This window comes from Lissotriton helveticus, chromosome 7 (assembly GCF_964261635.1).
Source record: "Lissotriton helveticus chromosome 7, aLisHel1.1, whole genome shotgun sequence".
Classification (NCBI taxonomy): domain Eukaryota; kingdom Metazoa; phylum Chordata; class Amphibia; order Caudata; family Salamandridae; genus Lissotriton; species Lissotriton helveticus.
The window spans coordinates 747,011,551-747,038,396 of NC_136068.1; the positions used below are offsets into that span (position 1 = coordinate 747,011,551).

Genomic DNA, 26,846 nt, shown 5'->3' on the forward strand with positions numbered 1-26,846 from the left:
AGTACCTGCGCCTGCCCTGGGCCTTGTGGACTTCACCAGCGTTATCGGTGGCTGCGACGAGCCACTAGGCCTTGATTCTCCAGCACCACCCGCCCGCTGCCTGGCAGCAGCAACTCCTCGCCTGGGGGTGCAGTAGTGCTATCCTTCTTCATAAGCCGCCAGACTGGGGGAATCCCCCGGTGTACGCCTGTGCTGGCTGCGGCATTCCCGTAGTGCCGCGTCCTGAAATCTGGGGATCGCAGGTTGGCGCACTGGATTCCTTTCAATGGAGGCCCCCCGGCCTTGGCCCGGTGGACCCCCAGCCAACACCTTCGTGAACTGACGCCTAGCCTCCTTGTTGTGCTGCCTCTGGCAGACCCTTACACAGGGATCTGCTGGCTGGACTGGGTACCTCAGCTGAGGCCATTTAATTGTTGGCGGGTATCTGATAGAGACTACTAGCCGCAGATTCCTTCGCATAGAATTATCCCCAGGCGTGAGACTGGATCCGGGGCGACATCACGCGACTCCGCCCAGGCGTCGTCCGCGTACGTGACGTCAGCGGGTCACATAAAACCCGCCCGGCACGCCTACGTCAGTTTTTTCCTTTTCCGCATGCAACGCGGATCCAGTCCTTCGGGCCTGTTTGGGGCCCTCCTTTTTTTCCCCACGCTGTCCGGCTTCAAAACTTGCTCTTTTTGAGGGTGTCTTATGTCGGCGACCGACCCTCACCACATTTGTACACTGCGCCACTGATTGTCCAGAGTGTCGACAGTTGAAGCCGAAGTCGCGTCGGGAGCCCCGGATTAAACTTCTCTCGGCGCATCTCTCCAGGTTGGTGTCCTCCCCTCAATCTACTTCAGCAGACGGCGTCCGATACGGCCATGGTCGTCACCCGTCTTCAATGTCGCGTTTGCGTCGCTCCCCGATGGGTAAGTGTTGCAGTTTGACCCCGGGGGCTGGTTTCCGGCCTGCCAGGGGCGTGGACTATCCGTGGGTGATGCGGCCCCGCTTGCCATTTCCAGGTGTTGGGGCGTCGAGAGTCCAAATGGAGACATACGCGGCGGCTCTGCAGGCCTAGCTGGCGTCTCCTCCTGGGGCGTTGGCGGAACCTCTGCCTTGCGCGGGGCCCTCTGCGGAGCGTCAGCGGCTCCCGTGCCGACTGGTTCTGATCCAGACTTGAAGGATGTGGTGATGTTGGAGTGTGGCTCCTCTGGGGCTCCTCCTTCACGCCCCGGCGTCTCTGTCTCGCCGCAAACTCCTGCGGGAGTCCCTGCGGTGTTGAGGGAGGTCGCCGGGGCTCAGGTCGCATCCTCGAGCCCCTCTGTCCTTTGACAAGGTGGTCCTGTCTAAGGCAGAGGTGATGCCGCCGGCAGCAGCTGGCCGGTGCCGAGCCACAGGGGTCGGCGGCCCCTCCTCGTCCTGCTCCGGGTCAAGGACGGATGAGGACTCCTCGTCCCTCTCCAGGCCCCTTTCATTCCTTCCCCGGAGGGCGAGTCTGTGGCTGAATCGTCTCTTGCGCCACCACATGGGTTGCCGAGCGACCTCCGCCTCATTCTGGGCCGTGGCTGGTGGCGGACTTAGTGTCACTCCCCGGGCCCGTCTCGTTCCCCCACGCAGGTGTTTACCTTGGTGGGGGTCAGGTCAGCATTGTCCCGGGGCCGGTTCGACTCCAGTTCCACTCTGGTCACCCGGTGCGGGATGACTTGGTGGACTCTTGTCCAGCGACGCCGGATGGTTCCGGCGTCCTGCCTCAGGCGGCGGACTCTATTGATCCGCGCAGGGGTTGTACTGCGGATTCGTCTTCCGACGCTCCCTCTTCCCCGGAGGCAGGCTGTATTTTGGTGTCGTCCTCCCAAGACTGGTCGACGTGTGGTGTCTTTTTCTCTGGTGTCGAAGGGCAGCTCCCTGCCCTTCCTGAGGCAGAGGTGTTCGTCGGAAGAGCGGCACGTCCCTCACTCTTCGTCCTCCCTGGCTTCCAGATCTGGCCCCTGCCTGTCCCGCTTGGCCTCGGGGACGGCCGCCCTAGTTTGCAGCCGTCGCCCACGAACGAGCTACTTTCCCTACCAGGTGGCCCTACGGAGGCAGGTGCGGCTTTCGCTCACGCGGTGTCCATGGCTGTGGGCGTCCTGTGCATGGGTGCCCCGGTGTCTGACCTTCCAGCGGGCCACCACTGGAGGTCCTCCACTAGGGGTCTGGTGGGAGGGAGATCTTACTCCCCTTTGAAGGTTCCCTCCTTTCTTCTTTGATGGGGGCTTGGAGGCGTCCTGCCTCAGGGGACCCGGTGCCTCAGCATCTTCTGTACCGGCACCTCCCGGTGCCGCGTGACCCGGAGTGTCTGTCCCGTTACCCCTTGGCTGCCAGCCCCCTTTAGCGCACCGCTTTTACCGCCCTGCTACCACTGTTGACTCCGCCGTCCCGGGAGGCCCGCTGACTTGACTCTTAGGGGCTCAACATTTTTGCCTCGACCAGCGCTGCCCTGCGGGCCTTGAACACCCTGTGTGTTCTGGCTAGGGCCTCCTCATGTTTGTGGGACTCAGCTGAGTCTCTGGGATCTGCAGCGTCCCAGGAGCCTGGTCAGGTGGACTTGCGGCATCATGCATTGGATGGCCGGGAGCTTGCGGCATTTATTCTCCGCTCTGCTCTGGACATCTCAGAGGTGCTGGGTCGGGCCATGGCTTCCTCTGTCCCTAAGCCAAGCGTGTCGACGGAGAGCGACTGAGTATTCCCTGAGAATATTCAGGAGCGACTCATTGACCTGCCGTTTGATGGTACTGTGTTGTTCCATTCCCCGGCCGACTCCGCCATCCAAAGACTCTTGGCGGGGCTCCGCCCTCCTCCTCCTCCTTATCTCCCACCATATCCTCCTCTGTGACTTGTGAGTTAGGCTGCTTATGGGCCTTCTTAGGCCAGTTGTTCTAGTTGTGGAGGTTCTGTTTCTAGCCATCGCGTCCTCTCGGGACTTTGGCATTGTTGGCTGCTGGACGGCCCTTTGATACCAAGTTTGCGCAATAACACACACATAACTAACAGATTTGGCCTTCTGCTTGGTTGGGCTGCTTGTCAAGCCTTTCGTGGAGGTGTGTTTTTTCCCTGTGGTTCTTTTGTTTATTCCTCTGCTGCGGAAGTTCTTCCAAAGAGGGTTTCCATAGTTTGGGCCTTACCATACCTTTGTGGAGTGATGGTAGCTGTTATATGGCTTGCGCCCTGCTTGGGGTTCTGGTCGCCTTCGGGTGCCTGTCCTCTATGGCGTTGTGAAGTTGTCTGAGCGGCCACTCGGAGTGGTGTGCCCGGGCTCCTCCTCCTCCTCCTCCTCCCGACTCCTTTCCTGAGGTCTGTGGTGCTCCTGTGTTCTTCCTTGCCAGGCACTCCCTACTCTCCTTCCGCGGGTTCGGGCTGCTCCTCTTGCTTCTGGAGGCTTTGACTGCCGGTGCTGTCCTAACTGACAGATTGCTCTCTCGTTTGGAGTGAGCTTCGCCTTCTTTTCCCTCGCTTCCTTGGGTCTTCTAGGCTTCTTCTTCTTCTTCCGCTCTTCCTGGCTTGGCATTGGGCGGCAGCTAGGTTGCCTTGTGGTCGAGTGGGGTGCTTCGGCCCCTCCGGCCTTGCCCTTGGTTCCTCTGTTATGACTGTGCGGGGCTCTTCCACCTCCTCCTTTTTCTTCTTCTTCTCTCCCTCCTGCCTCCCTTGGGCCGGTGGGGTTCTGCTTGTGGGAGGGGTCCCATTGCCTGGCAGGGATGAGTTTCTCCCTGGTCCTCAGCTCTGGTCCCCTCTGGGGCCCCTGGTCTGTATTGGCTGGTGGGGTCCTGTCGCAGACCCTCCTTCCCGGGAGGTATTGCTAGGGTATCTATTCTACATGAAGGAATCTGCGGCTAGTAGTCTCTATCAGATGTACAAGTTACTTACCTTCGGTAATGATGTATCTGCTAGAGACGATTATAGCCGCTGATTCCTTCACAGCCCACCCTTCCTCCCCTCTTCTGCGAGGACCCTTGGGTTGGTATTCGGTACTCGCCTTCCAGTGGGGAGGCTGTGTTTCCTGTGAGTGCCTTCCTTGTTGTGGATGGGTGGCTCCGTCTGGGGGCGGTTTATTCCTCCTTGGTTCTTTGGAGGATAGGGTTCCGGTTCTCCGGTGCCTTGGTGCCCTGCTGCTCTGGCTCTTCCGGGTTTAGGGGGGACTGCTTCTATCCCTGTCCTTCCCTTCCCTCCCTTCCTTTCATTGCTATCCTCTGATATGGGTCACCTGGCCATTTTTTGCCCTTGTCCCTTCGGGGTGTTGCCCTTGACGATGGGGTGGTTTGGAGGTTGTTGTCCCTGTATGTCTTGAAACTGGTTCCCTTCCTTGCTCAGGTTGGGGGGTGGTGGTTTACTTTGTGTGCCATGTCATCTACGCATGTTCCATGTCTTTGGGGCACAGGGTGAAAGGCTGTCTTATGCTGGCTGGGTGGCGGCACAAGGTTCTGCTTGCTCTTCTTCTTCCTTCCCTGCCACCGTTTCTTTCCAAATTTTTTCTGCTACTCGCACACTGTTCCCATGCTCCCACAGTTTTTTATCTGGTGGTTCCGCGTTGTGGTGCGGAAAAGTTCTCTGAAGAAAACTGACGTAGGTGCGTCGGGGTGGGTCTTATGTGACCTCGCTGACGTCACATACGCGGACTACGCCTGGGGGGAGTCGCGTGATGTCACCCTGCCCCCCCCGGCACGCAGGGTTGCTGTGGCAAGAAAAAGTTTCCGGATCCAGTCTCACACCTGGGGATAATTCTACACGAAGGAATCTGCGGCTAGAATCATCTCTACCAGATACATCATTACCGAAGGTAAGTAACTCGTACATCCTGACATCTTTTACCCTGCTGTAGTTGCCCTCCCTCATTGCCTGCTGAATAGTTGCTGGATGGCGGATGGCTCTAGGTGTAAGTGTCTGCCTGCGTGATCCCCTGCCTCAGTCCACCATCAGCTACCCTCACTTAAAAGCTCCTGATCACTATAAATTGCAGCTTTTTACTTGTGGGTCAGTCTTCTACATGTGCCTACTAACCTCACACCCCCTCGTGCTTTGTTTTCAATCACCATGCCCCATGCTACACAGAGAGAGCTGCCATTTGAACTAATGAGGAGCCCGGATAGATCTGAGGCATCGGCCCCGGTATGGGGAGGGGGGCAATGGTACCGACTGGCTGTGAGCAGCTGAACACAACGGATGTCATTATGGTGGATATCTGCTCTTAAGGGCATTGAAGCATGCATCCAAGGCTTTAAACCCTGAGCATGCTAGACTGCATAGGAGAACGCTTAGATCGCCACCAGGCCCGCCTCGATGGTGCTGAAGAACACCAGTCCACACTAGAGGACAGCTCTGTGAAGATGGCAAGGCAGCTTGTCAAGCTGGAATATGTGGTCAAAACTGTTGCCGTAAAAAACAAAGACTTGTAGGTCAGGTCAAGCTGCAATAATGTGCGCATCGTGGGCATTGTGGAATCCAAGGACGCTGGCAGGATGGACTACTTTGTGGAGTGCCTACTATGGTAACTTTTTGGCCATGATCACTTTACTGCCACTTTTGTGATGAAGCGCACTCACTGCTCCCTTGGCCCACCTCCCATTCCTGCATCCTAATATTGCAGATCTGTTAAATTGCGGGGATGTTACACCGTGCTCCGTCTGATCCGCGATCATGGACAGGTGCAGTAGCAGGGCTCCAAGCTTTCCTTCTTACCGAATTTCGCATTAGTAGTTCAGGAGGCACACTGCAAATTCATGGATGGCAAAATTGCAATCAGACTCCTGGGACTGAAGTATGGTATGCTGTACCCAGATTGCTTGCGAGTTGATGTCCATGGTAAGCTGCAAAGCTTTGACAGCCCTGTGGATGCTAAGGCCGCCTGCAAATGCTATGCCAAAGATTGTTCGCTGAGCCGTTGTGGCACTCCTCAGCGCTTGCCACCTGACCTGCATGCTGCACACTGTTCTGATTTATTCACTCCGACCTGAACTGTTCTAATGGCTGCTGTATAGACCAGATGATCCTCTGTAGTAGGGTCGAGACAGTAACGTATCAGCCTTCATTTAGTTGCGCTGTTTTTCCCGATGGTTATACGTATTCATAGTAACTTGTTAGGAAAAAGTCACTATGAATTCAGGATTAAGGCTGTTTAGTTTCGGGTACAACGTGTTGATTATTTCTTTATCTCTGTTGGTAAATTTGTGGGGTTGTATTGTGGGATTTGCTGGGCAATTTTGGGCCCGATGTGGGCGGGGGGTGATGGATGGGAGGGTGTTTTTGTGTGGAATGGTTTTGTTTGTTTATTTGGATGGAAGGACCCATTGTACAGGCTGTGCGATGCTCTTTACTTCATAATCACTATGCGCGAATATGTCACGTAACACTATCGACCAACTGGTCAAGATCCCTTTCTGGACTTGGAACATCGGGGGCATCAACAACCCCCCGTAAGGCATGAAGATCGCGTTTTTACAGGAGACACATCCCACCCTCCCAAGACATCACATACATTTGCATCATCCTGGGGCCCACATAGGTAATCTTCTACCCACAGCATCTCTTCTTGTGGGATCTGCATTTGAATACATAGGACGGCCCCCTTCCCTCCCAGGGTCTGCTACACAGATGGGGACAGCAGGTATGTGGCTGCTTAACGTCTGTGCACCGAACGCTGACTCCCCAGAGATTTTCCAGGAAGTGCAGTCAGTCCTGGGGCAAGCGGATGTCGCCATGTCTTCCTGGGCGGTGACCCCAGTATATGCCTCAATCCTATACTTTTTTTATTTTTTTATTCTTTTTATTTCAAACATGCTCAGCACAGTAGAATGTACATATGGACATGACGAATGGCGTAGTACAAAAGGCCAACCTCATAGAGAGCGAAGTAGTCCCACCACGGAACCCCTTGTGTGGTCCTAGAACAAGACCCAGGCCCTACCTCCACCCTCCCTATGAACATTAGAATCCCCTGTAGGCTTGCCATGCGCCCCAGATCTTTTCCCACTTCTTTGGGAAGCCTCTACTTTGGTAAATTATTTTTTCGGCCTGCGGGCACAAATCCAGGTCCGTCTTCCAGTCAGAGAGTGACGGCGGAGTCGCTGAGCCCCAGGGCTTTGCAATGTTCCTTTTAGCCACCCCTGCCGCCAGCGACAACCAAATTCTTTGATACTTAGGCCATACTTTCTCCTTCGTGATCATCAACAAGGGGCTTTTCCCATCCAGTGGTGCCTTCTAGGCCAACAGAGCCGCCATTGTCTGAGTCACCCCCCCCCAGTACTGTTGTATCACTAGGCACTCCCAGAGAATATGGAAGAAAGTGCCTGCTCCGCCACAGCCCTTCAGGCATAGCGGAGTGGATGACCTTCCCATTGCCACCAACCTGCCAAGTCCTTGAATAATTGTAGCAATGGAGAACCCTCAACGGAACCAATCGAAATCGCACTCGAACGGCCACCTCTCGAGGGTTCTGCAGGGCTTCCTGTCAACCCTCATCTAGACCATCAATGTCCGCTGCCCAGTCCTCTCTTAGCACTCCACAGAGAAATATTGAGCAATTTATAGTATATGATGGATATTGCCAAATTAGGGATATGGTCCAGTAACAAACGATCTTCCCGGGGGAGGCATCGGGCAACTGTTCACCCTCTTGAATATGCCATACCAGGGCGTGGCCCAGCTGGAGATAGCTAAACCTCTCCCTTTCATTTAGTTCATACTGTCGCCCCAGGGTTTTGAATGTAAAATAAGCCACTTTGCACCAGACTTCACCCAGATGTTCAATTCCTATTAGTTCCCACTTGTAGGGAAGCCTTGTAGCCCACTCACCTCTCCCAGCAGGTCATGCACCACAGGGGGGCCATTGTCATAATTTGTTCTCCCCACCCCAAGAAGCCCATATCCTCTTGCCATGCCCTAACTACCAAATCAAGCTACATAGGGGGTTGCCGTATCATACTCAGGTGGTAGAGTAATGACTCATATCCTCTTCGCCCCATAGCCTGCCTATCAACACGATATGCTGGTTCCTGTCTGTCAACAAATACCCATTTGTTCACCACAAGGAGTTGGGTCGCACAATAGTTGTCAGAAATCGTGGCTATCAGCGCCCACCCAGCGCTAAAGCCAAGCTAAAAACTACATATTCCATGAGCTTTCCGCTGGAGGCTCATGGGATAAATGCGGAAGTCTCACCGAGAATTACGTGCATAATTCTGGTTCCGGTTGATTCATGTTCCAGTCTGGAGAAGTTGTCCTGGACTTGGTTGGCGGGTGGAAGCGTTCCCGTTATTAGGTCTCACTGGCGTCTCAGCGCGAAAGCGCTGTCGCCAGCGAGATCTATTGTTCTTGACTTGCCTGCCAAGTGGTACAGACCGGGGCATGTCCAGATTGCGGACGCGCTTCTGAGACGCGCATGCGAATACGCGCTTGCTTCGAAAGTGTTTACTGCTTTCGCTTTCCCTTCTTTGTTTTCGAGTGGACCGACTAAGTATGAATATCTAGTCGCCGTTTTATTTCAGCTGACATCGGTAGGAAAATCCGCTCTGCTGCTCTGAAATCTGGTTTCAAGGGCAACCTTTACTAGTCCTTAATGTTTATTTTAGCCGACAGAAGAACGTTTCTTTTACCTCCATCTTGCACAGAGGGCTCCGTAGGCAGCTTTCAGAAGGACGTTGGTTGACACCTCAAAGTGCTGTTTAGTCTTGTGATCTCGCGGTAAAAGGACACATAATTTATGTGCCGTCCTGAGAAGGAATTCTGGGAATTGAAGTTATATGAAGACTAGCATGCCAATGCTCATTTTTATATATAAACAAAGCTTAGTTTCCAAACGGCAGGGGTATGTTGGTTGACACGTCAAAAGGCTGTTTAGTCGCGTAATCTCGCGGTAAAAGGATGCCTGATTTATGTGCCGTCCTGAGAAGGAATTCTGGGAATTGAAGTTTATTTGAACACTATGTAGGAGAGTAGGGTCTGCAATCCTATGGTCACCCCAGATTTTTGCTTTTTGCTTCACTGGTTTACGACTTTCCCTGGCTGTGGGCCTGCTAATCAGACCCACAGCCTAGCTGTTCTCTCTCTAAATTGACATCCATGTACTTTAGGTGCATTTACCAATTGGTATTGGGACACCTTATCAGCCCCTGTACAGTGAACCTTAGGTACCCAGGGCATAGGTGAACCCAAGGCCTACCAGGGGCTGAAGCATGTATTATGCCTCCCCTGGCTGGCCATCTAAACAGACACAACTGGCTGGTAAGACAGCTGGGGCAAGGTGGTGTAATCACCCTTTGCTGTAGATATAGTATACCTATATCTAACCTTAAAATGGACACATATACTCCTATCAGTCACTCCTATGGCAGGCCTTATCAATCCTGAAGGCAGAGTGCTTGGAATTATGTGAGATGGTGCTCTAGCATGAGCTGAGCCTGTCTGCAGCTTGCGGAACCAAGTCCTTATAGCTGTTCCATGATAACGCTATACCATATACTCTTAAGTGCATTATAATCCTCGCGGTTATTGCTAACTTTGGCATAGCATTATCAAAACATGTCGAGTAAGGTGTCATACGAATTGGAATACTACCCCCTCGCCAGTTCTGGCGACTGGGATAGCATTCCACCCTTTTAGAGGGACACAACATGTATGTAACTGTGAACCCCGGTTAAAGTTAACTCGAGCCTCAGCATCACAAAATGGATGCTGCCACCACAGACACAAGTCTGACCTCCTGCTGCTGGGAGTCCTTCCAGCGAGGGAGGCCTGGACAAAGGGTTTCCTGCCTTGGGAGGTGCTAGCACCACCCCAGACAGGATTTTGTGTATTAGGTAGGACAGGCCTGAAAGGAATGAGACATGCCTGGGGCACACAAGGTACCCTGTGTATACACCGGTTCAAACCAGTTGCTGGGGCACTCCAGCCCCAGCTCTGGCGCGAAACCGGAAAAAGGATAGGGGGTGTAACCACCCCCTTCCTGGTCCCACCCATGGGAGGGACCTAGTCACTAGTGCAGCCCCCTTTAGGAGGATAAAGGTAGGAGCTGGTCCCATTCCAAATTAGATTATCCTGAACAACTTTACAAGAAGAAACTCTAGACTTCGACGTTCTGCTCCACAGAAGACTGAAGAATCTCCCTTGTGGGCAAGGAGTGTCCACCCTGCAACTGCAGGCACCATCAAGCGTCCTAGTGGTCCACTTTGTCGTCCTTCCTGCCGGATCCAGACTTCAGAGCCCGACGAGACCCGGACTCCCAGACCTCTCCGACCGCTACCCACATCTGCAGCACAGCTGAGACCCGTGGGTGCGACGAGACACGTGGGACCGGCCATCTTGAAGAGACTACACTTCGCTTCCAGCACGACTTCTGAGGCATCATCGAGAAAGTGCTTTGGGGATTGAGAAGCCCCAGCCCCGAGCAGCTCCTGCACCGAAGACCAGCCCTCCAGCATCCACGAGATTTGCGTGGGGCCCTTTTGCTTGATTGCTGCTCGACGTTGTCTGGTCACTTGCCGGCTGGCTAGTGACATCCTAGACGACGACCCAAGAAATCTACACTGCTGGTCTGGTTGCTCCAGACTGGCCCTTGCTCCCTTCCAAAAGAGGAGCACCCCGGGGCCTCCTGGTCCACTCGAGACGCCGTTTCCACTCACCGCGTGGGTTGCCTTTGCCAAGGCCTGTTGACTCCAAATCCGGGTCCGACACCGCCGACAGCGAGAGCCTGCGTGGGACAGCTTGTGCCTCCATCCTGGTCATCGAAGACACGTCCTGGTCCACGTGGCTGCAGAGACAAGCGTCCACTCTTCACCTGATCGCGACAACAGCATCTGGTTCCCTCCTGGTTCCACACCGGTCACTGGTTAGTGACTTTGAACACTGTCCCCTCTGCTTTCAGGTCCTCTTCTTCCTCGATCCACCCGTGGATCGCACCGGACAGCTTCCTCCTGGTCGCCTGCAGCATCTTTCTTCAAGGCTCCATAGACTTCGACGCGAATACCCGACACACTTTGACACCTATGCACCCGCAGCCCGTGGGTGAGGTAACAAAAGCATTTCGGTGCTCGAGGGTAGTTCAACTCTCCTAGTGTCCAGATTCCTAGTCGTTTTAGTCCTAACTAGTCAGAACTGTCCGTACTCACCTTTTTCGTAAACTGTACTGTCCATTGACTTTGTTCCGTATCTCGCGTGTGAGTTCACACTCTGCACACGCGTCCCGTGGGCCTCATTACTTACCTAAGGTTAGGGTAGTGTAGTCCCAGCCATCCCACAGCCTCTGGACAGCTCCATTCCTTCTATCGATTTCCTTATACCATTTACTTAGTACATGGTTTGTCGTGCCCCTAGGGCACCATTGTAATTTTGTGCAACTTATCGTATTTTTCCTAAGAGATTGTCATGTGCTTAGCCCTCTGACCTCATAAAGAGTTCAGAGGTGTTTCTTATTAATAAATATACTGTTTATTTTCATAACAACCTGTGTGGTGTCCTTTCATCTGGTATTCAAAGGGTTATATGTGGTAAAAGAGCTGGCTTCACATGCCAAAAGAGTTTAGCCTAAGACTGCTCTGTCCATGCTACCATTAGGATAGCTGGTCTATAAGGTTGACTTACAACCAATCACCATAAGGGTTGTTTGGACTGATACAAGGTGATTACTAGAACTAGAACTAGTGAGCATCATATATCAGGCCAACTTCTCACATTGGTGTGCAGCGGTTGGGATTTGAGCTTGCTGTTGTTTTTACCAAATATAATCTTGAGATATCATTTGAAAGATCACATAAGGTACCATAGGTACATATAACAAGCTTAGAAATATTCTGAGTTCTACCGAACCAGCTGTTGTAGTCAGGGTGTGCTAGGCCCTTTCTACTACAACTCTTAGCAAGGGATCAGAAGGAAAACCCATAGTGTAGGTAAGTGCACCACTTACACCTCACTAGAAAGCATGTCTACCACAGGAGAGACCCCAGTGACTCCCCTTGTGGTTAGTGACCCTCCACAGGTCCTTTCCAGATATGCAGCCCTCCGCTTCCAGGAGATGAGACAAATGTGTACCTCCAGGGGACTGAAACAGGGTTCTAACCCTACCACTACCTTTCTTTTAAGTCTCTTAGAGACATATGATGCTAGAAGGGCTTCTAACACAGGCCCCTCTAATCCAGCAGATGGGAGCATGCCCCCCTTAGAAGGTGATCCGGGTGATCCAGACTCTAACCTCCCTGAAACAGAGAATGTAGATGGTAGGGAAGAGGGAGACTTATCTGAGGATGAGGCAGACAATGGCCAACCTTTAGTCAGCAGACTTACAAGGGCCAACTTAGTCCTACATAGGGATGGAGCTGGGGGAGCCCCAGTACCATCCACAAGTAGGCCTAACCTTGGGGTCAGAAGAGATAGATCTCATTCTAGGGACTCCAACAGATCTGTTCTCTCCCATGCCTCTCATGCATCTGCTCAGAGGAGGGTGACTTCCCCTCAGAGGAGAGAGCATGAGGCAAAGATGAAGGAAGTTAATCTGAGGATTCAAAGGGAAGAACTTGCCCTTGCCAAGGAGAAACTTGCCTTTGCTAGAGAGCAACAGTTGAGTGGGTTAGTACCCACTGGTGGCAGCACTATCCCAAAGGATAAAGACAGGTGTCTATTATCAAAACCCCTGAGTAAAATAGTGCCCTCCTATAAGACATGAGATGATATCCACAAATGGATAACTGCTCTGGAGAGGGCCTGCAAAGTACAGCAGGTACCCCAGAGTCAGTGGGCAGCTATATTGTGGCTCTCCTTTGGCAAAGGGCGGGCAGTCTGTGGCAGTCAGGGGCTGTCTGAGGCTGGGCTGGGCCACCCCTCTGATATCGCAACTCGATACTCCAGTCCCGGTAGACATTCTTACGCTAATAAGGGTATCTGCTCTTTCCTAACAGTCTGTACCAATGTCTACCCGTTCGGGCAAGAGCTTGAGGGGAGGGGGGGAGGTGGGACCCAGTAGCGTTATAGGTACTATGGACAAATTTATCACACGGGTTGCAGCCGTCATAGAGAAGGAGATTGTAATGACGGAGCGGCGTCTTTCGCAAGATTTTCACCCGTCTAAAAGATCATCCCTGGGCCTTTTAGCTCAGGCAGTGTCACCTGTATGTAACCCTGTTCCCCTTTTAGCTACACCTCATGTATCTGAGGAATAGAGGGTTGCATCTCTGAGGGCTAGCATCGATAGATTGGAGAGGCTGGCTGAATCATCCATACCTCCTTCTGAGGACGGTGGCAATCCAGCCTTGTCTCCTATTGTATACCCTCTTCCCATAGCAGGCCCTGCCTGTTCTCCCCCCACAGTGGAAAATCCAAAGTCACTAGGCACCCCGCCGTTGGCTCGAAAGATCCCTGTAACCACCAAAAGGAAAAGGATTTCTAGCCCGCGTAAAAGAAGCTCCTTGAAATTGTGCAAGAAATCAAGGAAACAGGGGACCAAGGGCATAGGTACTAAAACGGGTGAGGGTTTGGGCTCGATAAATCCCTCTTCTTCTACCAAGGGGAGTGGTCCCAACCTAGAAAAAGCAGGTGCAGCTCCCTTTTTTAGCTATCAGCCACCAGCTCCCTGTGTCCCTGTTTCTATTGCACAAATCGAGGAATCGCTGAAAACATTGTTGTCCCCGATTGTCGACAGAGTAACAGGGCTGGGTGACAGGATAGACAGGTTTGAACAGTCAACCCTAGATAGCTTTTTTTTCGTTGAAAGCACTCATTAAACTGCACTCTAGGATAAGGGAAGAGGGACAAGGAGGGCCCACTGGAAACAGGAAAACCACAGAGCCCCAGCAGGCTTTGCCTGTTGTACCCTCTGCGGCTATCTTGGAAACTCCCCAGTTGACTGACAATATTCCCTCAGTGCCGCTTGTGGCTACCTCTGGGAGTATTGGCCAAAAAACGCAAGTCCATCCAAGTATTCCCAAGCCCTCTAAAGTCCCGGGCACGAAGCCGGGCCGGGTTGAGTTGTCGGGTGGGAGTGGTCCTGCTAAACCGAAGGGAACACCAAAGGGGACGGGTAAAGGTAAAGTTAATAGTCAGGCTTGTCCAGCCAAAACTAGGAATAATAATCCTGCTCCTATCCACCCACAAACACTACCAACAAAAGCTGTCCCAAAAGTTCCACTACCCAAAGTTGCCCCAATATCCCCTCCTATGGACCTACCCCCAGACTGTCACCCTTATGTTGTTGTCCTTATAAATGTACCCACCCTGAAGGCTGATCAAAATGAATCCCCTCAAGCCTTAACAAATAAAACGTTGCACTGGCTAGAGTCCAACAGACCCCTTCCTAGGGGCCTTGATGGATCAATTATAGGAGCCAGAAGGGTGGGTTGGGTGGGTCATGGCCACAAGCATATAGAAGGAGACTGCGTGGTGGTTAATTTCAGGGATACTAGAGTAGCACAAACTATTTGCAAATACAAACCTAATCCCGGGGAGCCGGGAATTGGCATAGTGGACCTAACCTTTTTTTACCCAAGATCAGTCACCCCCCGATTGGCCGAGAATTCGGCATGGGTTGGAGCAATAGCTCTGCCTATTCTGAATTTCCCGCTAACCCTCAATTCTATCCTCAGGCAGTCTGGCCCTCGCCAGGGTGGAGACCACCGGGTTATTGAACCGACGGCATCGCTGGGGAGGTCCCCGGAGTTGGTAGTTCAGGTGATGTCACTGAGCTGAGAGGGCTGACCATTGATCATGGTATACTCCCTCTGAGTATGGCAGTCCCCACTCCCATACAAGAGAGTAATCAGCTTCCCGGGAGGCAAGGTGGGGTTGGCAGTCAAACGACCCAGGACCCGTTGAAGGTGGGAGGAAACCTCGACTCCAGCTGTGGCGGATCCAGTCCTTAGGATTTTCAGCTGGAACATCGCGGTAATCGATAGGAAGTTGGGGTTGCCTGACTGGAACGCTCTTGTGGAGGGATATTCCATCTGTATATTCCAGGAGACGTGGGGTAAGGAACCCTGTCATAAGGTGGGATATTTATCCCACTTTGTTCCAGCTGTCTCCCCTTTGTCAGGGAGGGGTCGCCCTTCGGGTGGTCTCCTCATTTGGGTTGCTGTCTCCCTAGATTGTAGGGTGGAGGAGCACCCTACAAACTCACCAGACATCCTCAACATCACGTTAAAGGATTCACGGGGATGTCTGCTCCTAGACATTTTCAACATCTATACTAGAGGCACTAGGGGAGGCGTACAATCACCCACCATTGCTCTTTTGGAAGATCTCCTTAGGCAGTAGCCAAGAAAATCGTGCACTTTGGTGGCGGGTGATCTAAATTGTTCGTTCGAGCCCCTAGGCCCTGATGACATACTAGGCATAGAAGAGGAGGATTCGAGAAAGGGGATTCCGGCCCTGGCTCTACCCCCCATCAAAAGGTGATCACAAGTGGCGTTGCAGATCAACGCCCTCAATATGGAATTTGATCTGAGGGCGGTCAATGGGAGGTCCAAATCTGGTTTGACTGGTGCACACACCTACAATAGGCCCCATCATACGTCTAGAATAGACTATATTCTTCTCGACGTATGCCTATGGAGCACCCTGAGTGATATGGAGATTATTCAGACCATTGAGAGCGATCATAATCTTCTCTCTCTTGTATTATCTCCTGAGTGGCTCAGGGGCAAGGCTGGATTACATTCTTTGTCGGCATCCAACTTCCAGATGGCCAGTGTATCTAACTGTGGGAGGCAACTGAAGTGAGCCAAGCTTGTCTTGTCTGTTGAGAAAGTGTCAGCCATAGGGGCACTGCTGGCTGCAGCCCAGAGTAATCTGGGCTCATTGTCCCATGTGCCTGAGGAGGCCACGCAGATTTTTTGTGATCTAACCAGGGCCCTAAGTAAACTTTTCATCTTACCCACAATCTTTTCTGGTGCTACTAACAGGACTAAACCCAGGAATAGACAGGGATGGTACACAACAAAATGCAGGACCCTGAAAAAAACCTTGATAGGGGCAGTTAAATCTAACTCCCAACTAGCAATCAGGGTAGCAAGGAAGGACTACTCCCACACCTTAAGGGCAGCGAAAAAGGGATGGGAGGAGAAGTTCTGGGAAGACCTGTTGGTAGCAAGTAAGGGAAAGGATGCAAGGTGCTTTTGGAGTTTGGTTAGAACTAGGAATAGGCCAGACGTATCGCTGGTTACGTGTACCATCCCCGCCCAGATCTGGTACAACCACTTCGAGGCCCTGTATTCCCAACCTGAAGGGGTCCTTAGTGAATCTTTCTCCCTGGAGGATGATGTTTTTGCTAGGGGCAGTGATGACTTTACCGCGAGGGAGGTGGAGGCCGTAATTAAGTCCCTGGTCCCATTAAAAGCAGCTGGGCCGGATGGGATACCAGGTGACTTGTTACGAGCCGATCCGAAGGAATGGGGTCAATTGGTCGCTACGCTACTAAACGCAATCATGAGGGGCGCACTAGTGCCTGACTCCTGGAAGGGGGCGGAGGTTGTCCCGATATTCAAAAAGGGGTGCCGGGACAGCCCCGCCAATTACAGGCCCATTAACCTCATCGACTCTTCCCAAAAGGTGGCTGGGAAGGTGATTTTGGGGAGGGTCCTTCAATGGGCTGATGACCACAAGATACTGTCTGACTTCCAGGCGGGATTCCGTTCAGGCACTGGGACGATCGAACAGGCCTTCAGGTTGATGCTCCTGTATTGGAAGGTGGTGGTGCTGGGCAAAGGCAGTCTTTACTTGGCCTTCATTGACCTGAAGACTGCCTTTGACCTAGTACCTAGGGAGGAGTTATGGAGGGTTCTGCAGGGGCTGGGGCTGCCCCCCTACATCCTGTCGCTCTTGATTAAACTTCATATAGACAATTATGCACAGGTGCGGTGGGGCACGAATGGGGAGAAAACCAATAGGATCCCGGTGTGTAGGGGCATCCGCCAGGGATGCGTGCTAGCTCCCACACTATTCTCACTTCATGTGAATGGTGTGGTAGAGCACCTGCTTAAAGAACCAGCAGATGCCCCGTCCCTGGCGGGCACTCGGATCCCCACCCTGCTCTTTGCCGACGACACCCTTCTCATCGCAAAGACACCTTGGGGTCTCCAAAAGCTCCTCAACCGCTTCCAGGAGTTCTGCTCTCTCAGGGGCTTGACGATTAATGTAGACAAGACCAAATTTTTGACCATGAACCCTCCTAAAAAGTTAGGACCCCCCGGTTTTAAACTCTGTTCCCCTGGAGAGGGTCTGTGAGTTCGATTACCTGGGGATCCGCCTTAGTAATTCCATGAGCTGGTCCCCACACATTCAAAAGATGCTGCTCAGCCACAAAAGGGTTACTGGTGTCCTACTCAGGGAACATCGCTCATCTGCTAAACATTGCATTTCCCCGGTTATAGACATTTACAAAGCCAGAGGGGTTACTGCCGCCCTGTATGGGGCTGAGTTGTGGGGCACCTCAAACCTTGAGGTATTAGCTAAAGCGGAAAGTAAATTCCTGAAAGAACTTATGGCGCTCCCACTGAGCACACCCACAGTCCCGGTGCTTCTTGACTTGGGCTGCAGATCAATTGCGGACCAGGTGCGTCTCCGGCCTTTGCTCTTGTGGACTCGCTTGTGGAGGGTCCCTGAGCTAGCCTCATATGCAGCAGGCTTGTCTGAGGTGATCGCAATGGAGGGATGGCATCGAATTAAATGGCTATGGGATGTTAAGAGCCTATTGGGGGAGCTGGGGTTGGATGACTCTTGGGTTACCCGTTCTGCTCCTCCCAAAGCCACCCTGAAGAAACTTTACTGGGAGTGGGTATCGTCCAAACTCAATCCTCGTCACTGCAATTCGACCGCAGCATTCCTAAGAATCAAAGATGTGGTTGCATATGAGCCTTATCTGGACCTCATTTCTATTCCATTGGAAAGGGCTCTCTACTTTAAGCTCAGAGTGGGTACTTTATTCATTGGAAAGTTTGCTTCCTTTAAGATCTGAACACAGCTGCCTAGTCCAGTTCATGGCTGATAGATCATGTCTGTAGCCACACTGCACCCTCACACACTGCACCCTCACACACACTGCACCCTCACACATACCGCACCCTCACACACACCGTACCCTCACACACACCCTCACACACACCGTACCCTCACACACACTGCACCCTCACACACACACTGCACCCTCACACGCACACTGCACCCTCACACACACACTGCACCTCACACACACACTGCACCCTCACACACACTGCACCCACACACACACTGCACCCTCACACACCGCACTCACACACACACACCGCACCCACACACACACACCGCACACACACACACCGCACCCACACACACTGCACCCGCACACACCACACCCACACACACACACTCTGCACCCTCACACACTCGGCACCCTCACACACTCTGCACCCTCACACACTGCACCCTCACTCTGGACCCTCACACACTCTGCACCCTCACACACTCTGCAACCTCACACACTCTGCAACCTCACACACACTGCACCCTCACACACTGCACCCTCACACACTGCACCCTCACACACACTGAACCCTCACACACAGCGTATCTGTTATTTTCTTCCTTCATTGGAAAGCTTGCTTCCTTTAAGATCTGAACACAGCTGCCTGGTCCAGTTTATGGCTGCTAGATCATGTTTGTAGCCACACTGCACCCTCACACACCACACCCTCACACACACTGCACCCTCACACACACTGCACCCTCACACACCGCACCCTCACACACACTGCACCCTCACACACACACAGCACCCACACACCGCACCCACACACCGCACACACACCACACCCACACACACCGCACCCCCACACACCGCACCCATACACACACTCTGCACCCTCACACACACACACACTCTGCACCCTCACACACACTGCACCCTCACACACACCGCACCCTCACACACACTGCACCCTCACACACACTGCACCCTCACACACCGCACCCTCAGACACCGCACCTTCACACACACTGCACCCTCACACACCGCACCCACACACACCGCACCCACACACCGCACACACACACACCGCACCCACACACACCGCACCCACACACACCCACCGCACCCTCACACTCTGCACCCTCACACTCTGCACCCTCATACACCGCACCCTCATACACCGCACCGTCACAAACACCGCACCGTCACAAACACTGCACCCTCACACACACTGCACCCTCACACACACTGCACCCTCACAAACACTGCACCCTCACACACACCGCACCCTCACACACCGCAGACCGCACCCTCGCACACACTACACCCTCGCACACACTGCGCCCTCGCACACACTGCACCCTCACACACACTGCACCCTCACACACACACAGCACCCACACACTGCACCCACACACACCACCCCCACACACACACCGCACACACACCACACCCACACACACAGCACCCACACACACACTGCACCTTCACACACACCGCACCCTCACACACACCGCACCCTCACACACACTGCACCCTCACACACACTGCACCCTCACACACTGCACCCTCACACACTGCACCCTTACACACTGCACCCTCACACACCGCACCCTCACACACTGCACCTTCACACACTCTGCACCCTCACACACTGCACACACTGCACCCTCACACACCTCACCCACACACCGCACCCACACACCGCACCCACACACACCACACCCACCGCACCCACACACACCACACACACCGCACCCACACACACCACACACACCGCACCCACACTCTGCACCCACACTCTGCACCCTCATACTCTGCACCCTCATACTCTGCACCCTCATACACCGCACCTTCACAAACACTGCACCCTCACACACACTGCACCCTCACACACACTGCACCCTCACACACACTGAACCCTCACACACACCGCACCCTCACACACCGCACCCTCACACACCGCACCCTTGTACACACTGCACCCTCGCACACACTGCACCCTCGCACACACTGCACCCTCGCACACACTGCACCCTCACACACACTACACACTCACACACTCTGCACCCTCACACACTCTGCAACCTCACACACTCTGCACCCTCACACAGAGTGTGTGTGTGTGCACTCTGCAATGGAACATACACTCCAAATACCACTCAGTGCCACATAGTTACACACCACAAAATTACACTCTACTGAATACAACATACACTCCTGATATTACCACTCAGTGCTTCATAATTACACGCCACATAATTATACTCCTCTCAATGCAACCTAAATGCACTTTATCTATCTATCGCCCTCTATCTATCTGTCTATCTATCACACTCACTCTATCTATCGCCCTCCCTCTATCCATCTATCGCCCTCCCTCTATCTATCTATCGCACTCACTCTATCTATCTATCGCACTCACTCTATCTATTTATCGCATCACCACAGCATCACTCTGCACCAATACAGCATCACTCAGGGGCACCACAACATCACTATGCGCTACCACAGCATCACTGAACGCCACAGCATCACTCGTCGCCACCACAGCATCACTCAGCGCAACCACAGCATCAATCTGTGCAACCATTCAACAACAACTGGTTCAAATATGTCCTCTCAATGTTTCAAGCTTTATTACAAATGTCACAAAAAGATGTTAATATTTCACTTCTGTTCTTGGATTTTCGTCACAATAAAATACACTGAACATAATCTTTACAAAAGTTATTTACAAAAGTTTAAGCTATTGTCATTATAAATTACAATAACTTTTAAGTATTAATTATTTGAAAAAATTAAAAGCCATTGTTATTTGTAATATCAATACATCTAAGACACGTAAATACAACACATATTGCATTACAAATGCTAGAGGTGTCACATTTGCGAAAGTTAAAACTATTGGCATTGTAAATGACAAAGCTATTAATTTCGCTATTTTCAAAACCAACACATAAATAAAAAAATTGTCATTTACAAGACCAATAGCTCAAACTTTCCTAATGCGAGACCTATTGCATTGCAAATGCTTGTTTAACCTTGCTGACGTTTAGGGAGGCAGCGCGACCGTGCACCATCAGGCCTCCTATCTTTCCTGATGTAAGGAAAGAAGCTGTTTTAATACTGCGCTCCGTTCTTGATTGAACATCCGAACAGTGTTCTTAGACTCTCTTTGAGGCAGTCTGCTGGACTGCGTAGATTGGGAGAACCGCTTGTTATTTTGTTTCCTGTTAGGGTCCGCAGGATTATGACAGATCGAGACAAACAGGCTAATAGAAACAGCTAAGTACTCTTATTGTCCTTGGTGTTCACTGTAAGAATACACACCAGTCAAGCCTTCCACTTTGCTCATAAGGGTGTGATTTAACATACTGCAGGGATTATTGGGGAAGCAAGACAATCCACTGTAGTTTGTGATCTGTTTCAATTTGCATTCATTTTTTATTCCTACCTTTGGATTAGCATTCCTGTTCCTGTTCAAAAGCTTTATTCGATTTGTAAAACAAACCATACAAGCAGAACACATACATATAAGACATAAATTCTTAAAAAAAAAAAAAACATCAGGGACACAACAATATGAAACAGTCTAAAGAACTTGCATGGAGAAGAAGGCATCAGGGACACGACAGTTAAAAAGTGATCAAGAGGAAGCCGTTATATACATGGTAAGAGGGGAGATCTTAAAAAACATGGTCTAACCAATATAAGATTTCAACAGTACAAAGCTATAGGTCAAAGAGGCTAAATTCATTTATAATACATGGTAAATGCTTTAGACATACGATACATAGCATAAGATTTAATAAATAAGCTAACTAAACTAAACTAATGTACAGACAGGAAACCGAGGTAAAGGAAGCTGAATGCAATCCAGAATGTCATAACTATGGATTTCCTGGCATCTGTACATTGTTAAAGTATACAGACAGGAGGCCACGGTAAAGACAGAACTCTATCTCAGTTATCAATAGACCATGGCTTTCCTGGCAGCTGTACATTTTAATATATATGTCGCTACGAAAAAGCAGATATTCATGTCTTCTAGGGAACTAAGTAGCCATAAAGCGTTCCTCGTGGAGCGAACCTTGTGTTTTAAAAAGATGGGTTTTAAATATGTTACCCTAAGGAAATGATAAAATTTGCAGAACAATAAGAAATGGCAGCAGCTTTGGCGGGAAACATTGTCACAAGGGCATGCTATATCCGATCTAGAGTTCATCATTGGGAATCGTTCATCATCTTGTTGCATTTCCTATCGTAATCGTGTTAGGGCAAACCGGTGGGAATTACGTGTGACACCCGAGAGACAGGGTTGGAGACCGGTGAATAGATTAAAGTCCCGGTAGGTCATCACGGTTTGTAACTTTCCTGACACCTTTGCACGACCTTCTTTCTTATGATTTAAAAACATTTGTTTAATGTCTTTTTTGGGATCGAAACTACAGAACTAGGGTCAAGAAAAATGTCAAACTGAAACAGGAGATAAAACCAGTGGTATATGTACTTAAGCCATGGGATACGTGAGGAGTGATCCAACCTAAGACAATCAAGAATAATCTCCTGGGTAAATTGGGTTTCAGACTTGGTCCAAATTGAGCGCCAGAGCAGCAAGGGGCGCAGTGCAGCTAGATCCGAAATAAAATCAATTCCTACTTCTTCATGAATCAAATCCACGGATGCTGAAGGTGGTACACATAACAGTTTTCTGAGGAACTTATTTTCGCCTCTCTGCACGCTAGGACCAACACAATGTCCCCAGACTCCCGCTCCATACAATGCTGAAGGCACACATTTTACATTATAGATATTCATCATGTCTTTGATACTCCTCACCCCAAGTTTGGATGAAAATCTAAAGATACTATTGGTTGATATCTTCGTTTTTAAGCTGATGTTTTCAAACTCGGAGTGCCATAACCCACTATTGGCAAAGGTGATGCCTAAATAACAAAAGGTTTTTACTTGTACCATCTTGACCTTGTCAATAAAAAAGCTAGATTGAGATTTCTTAGCTTTCGTCCCACAGGACATTACAAAGGTTTTAGATTTATTTACTAGGAGCTTCCTACCTTCAATAAACTTCATAAAACTGTCAATGAGGCGCTGTAGGCCAATCTGTGTGCGGGACAATAGCACAGCGTCATCCGCATATAATACAATTGGCACCGGTTTACCTCCAATCAAGGGTGCATCAGCTGGGGTCTGGCACAGTATGGAATCAATTTGATTAATGAAAAGGGAAAATAAAAGGGGGGCCAAAACACAACCCTGGCGAATGCCTCTTGAAACCTTAAAAAATTAGGTACATTCGCCAAGAGAACCATAACGCACTTTACATGACAGTCTCTCATATAGCCTTGCCAGGAAATGAACAATTTCTTTCGGAGCTCCTGACTCTAATAGGACCTGCCATAATATGCGGTGGTCAACCAGATCGAACGCGCTACTCAGGTCCGCAAAACATAAAAACAAATTCCCCTCTTTGACTTCCGTGTATTTATTAATTAAAATATCTAAATTTACACACTGTTCTAGTGTCCCCATGCCTTTTCTAAAACCGTATTGAACCTTCGTTAAAATATCCTTATCATTTGCCCAGGTTTCCAGCCTCAGTAACATAATTCGACTGATTACCTTCACAGAGGCATCCAATAAGGACATGGGGCGATAATTACCTGCCTCTGATTTACTACCTTTTTTAAATATAGGAATTATAACTGATTGGCCCCAAGATGGTGGTGGGCTACCCTCGGCTGCAGCATTAAAGACCCTCACTAGGATGGGTGCCCACAGATTCATTTCAGCTTTGAGAAGGTCTATGGGTACCCCATCGGGGCCAGGGGCCTTACCTCCTTTGCTATCAGACAATCCTTCATAGACCTCCTCCAAAGTAATTCCTAATGGTAGGGGCAACCAGACTGAAACCTCTTGGGCAGAAATTTCTAATGTCTTCCCTTCCGGGTTAAAAATATTGGAGAAATGTTCAATCCATGCGTTACAGGCTACATAAGATGTAAGTTCTGGGATCCCCTCGGTATTAAGAAAAGGGCTATTTATGGTTTCCCAATAGAGTTTACTATTTTGGGTTTCCGCAGCTTGATTAAGGTTATCCCAGGCTTCTTCTTGTAGGGCCTTTTTCCTGTTAGAGAGAGCCTCTTTATATTTAACACGCAAAGATTTAATGTAGTTATGATTACGTGGTTTAATGCATAAGGCCTTTTTAAGTTCACGTAAGGACGAGGTACAGGGTTTGTCAAACCATCCCAGCCTAGCTACCCTGGTTTTAGGTTGCTTCTTGGTAAAAATGGCTTCTATGGCAGTATTTATCCTGGTGTAACTAGACACCAAAGTTGTCGTGTTGGTCTCTTCACCTAGACAATAAGAGATCTCATTCTGACATTTATCTACGACCTCCTTAAGTTTTTTCACGGGATCGACTCCGGCCCACTTAATTCTGGGGCCATTTGGTCTCGAGGGGGCTATATCAATAGAACAAAATTCATTATTAAAAGACTTAGAACCCCAGCCCAATAGGGTTAAAAAGATACTATTATGATCACTAAGTGATTCTTCGTTTACCCATAAGTTGGTAAAGTCACTGGTGTTTGAAAGCAAGATATGATCAATATTAGTATTGGCGTGTCTGCCTGTAAATGTAGGGCAAGGATAGTTAGACTTGTTTCTATTGCAGCTAAGCAGATCTAAATCAAATTTGGCTATCATATTGTTTAAAAGATTACCATAAGTACAGTGAGGGAAGTGAAAAGAATCCACTTTATCTGTCACCCCGTAATTACCCAGCTCGCTCCTGAAACCACATGGGTTACCTGGTGCTAAAAGACAAGGCTGAAGGTTAAAATCGCCAGCCCACAGGATGACTGCCATTCTCCGGGAGGATGCCAATACACTATTAAGTTCATTTTCCAGGGGGGATAAGATGTTACCCCTAGAAGCATCAAAGGTGTTATTATAAAAATTAACGAGGATTAAATCTCTATATTTGTTGGCCTCCAACCGTAGCACCTGACTATGGGGTTCAATGAAGGAATAGCTTTTGATGTTGAAATCAATCATCTTGTTGGAGATTAACATCAATAGGCCACCCTTGGCTCTACCCGATGGGGAGTTAGATGCATTAAGGCAGTATGACGAATAGCCCTCTACATAAATTGGTTCTTGGCACCACGTTTCTTGAAGGAAAATAATGTCGTGACCGGCCCCTATAAATTCCTCCCAAAAAGGGGTATTCAGTTTACCTGAAATGCCTGCAACATTCCAGGTAACAAAATTGAGCCCTGCCGGTTTGACTGCTGTAAAAGTAGCCCTGTCTCGTAGTGGGGCGGGCGAGGTGTCAGGAGCAAACTGCTTGTCACCTATGGGCTCTTTGAGTGGCTCCTGATGGGCCACTGGAGCGGCTACTTCGGTATCCGGGATCCTGCATAGGGTATGGGGGCCTACTATGGTTCTGATGGAATTTGAATCACAAGGTAGGTCTGGGGCTATATGAGCTTCTTGGAAAGTAACCATAGTGCTACCTATCGTCTCATCTGTCCCCTGGTCCCCCTGGATAGAATCGTCCCTAGGTGGAGTGGCCGAAGGTCAATCGACCATTTCCAGGTGGTCAAACCTATTACTAACAGGGAATACCCTTCCACCCCCCTGCGATAGTGTGGTCGCTAATAGGGCGCCATGGCCGCTGACCCCACTCTCTACTTCTATTCTTCTGTGGGTACCAAGAACCTGTAATGTTCCACGTACGTTCGGATGGTTGTGCCCAGTTTGGGCCTGTCAAAAATTGGCGCTCAGGTGGTAGCACCCAATTGGGAGCTATCGGGGGCTGACTCTCAGGGGGTTGTACCCAGATTGGTACACTCGGGTACTGACTCTCAGGGGGTTGCACCCAGTTAGGTACTATCGGCTGCTGCAGTTCTGGTGGTTGCACCCAATTTGGGACTAGCGGGTGTTTGCGCTCAGGTGGTTGTGCTCATTTTGGAACTATCGGGGGCGGGCGCACAGATGGTAGCGCCCAGTTAGGAACTTTTAATTGCTGGCGCTCAGGTGGATATACCCAATTGTGTGCTCCCATGTTCTGTTGGCTACTTGCATAGGGATAGAAGGAGGAGAGGCGATGGGCATCAATCCCCCCCTTCTTGGCCAGAGCGGGCCAGGAACAAATATAGTCCACCATATCTGGATCATCGCAGGTCACTATGATACAGTCTCCCTGAATATTTTTGGGTTCATCCCCGATCCATGGCACTCTACGTACTGCCGAAATTCGACTATTTTGGGGAGGTTGAAGAGACCTGTTCATAGTGAGCGGTGAGACCTTATTCCAAAGGGACCAAGATGGCTCCTCCTTATTTGTGGGTAGCTCGGGGACCCCAGTAAGAATGATAGTAAAGGGGGACACTTCTGGTGATAGATGGACGGGACGCCTAGCCCTAAAGCCCTTTTTTCCCTCTTCAGGTCGAGTCGACGTAGAGTGCTGGGGTAGAAGTGGGGTGGTTGTCCTTTTATTTGATATTTCAGACAGACCCTTATTGGGTGCAGACTGAGTGGGCTGGGTAGACTGGGTAGGGGTGGGCTGACAGGAAAGGGTGACCGTGTTATCGGCCATACGCACGCTCCCTATGGGGTTTGAAGAAGATGTTTCTGGCTTTTTATGCTTGATTAAATTAGACTGAGTTTTTAATGTAGGGGGACAATTAACTACGCTAACCGACTGGACCCCTTGTGCTCCTGATCTAGAAGGGATCGTTATACCCACCCCCTGTTTTACTTGGGCCAGACTAAGCTGGGTCGATGGCTTCTGGGTAAGAGTAGCAAGTTGTTTTTCAATTGACATAATGCTAAGTTCTAGGGGTTTCAAAACATGATGTAAAAGTTCCCTAATGTTTGCTAAAAG

At 50.5% G+C, this 26,846-nt stretch overlaps 1 protein-coding gene across 3 annotated transcripts in view; it reads left to right on the top strand.

Moving 5' to 3' along the window:
• LOC144767011 (uncharacterized) overlaps positions 1–26,846 on the top strand; it is a 587,268-nt gene that overhangs the window by 383,165 nt on the left and 177,257 nt on the right. The gene's annotated exons all lie outside the window — the stretch shown is intronic.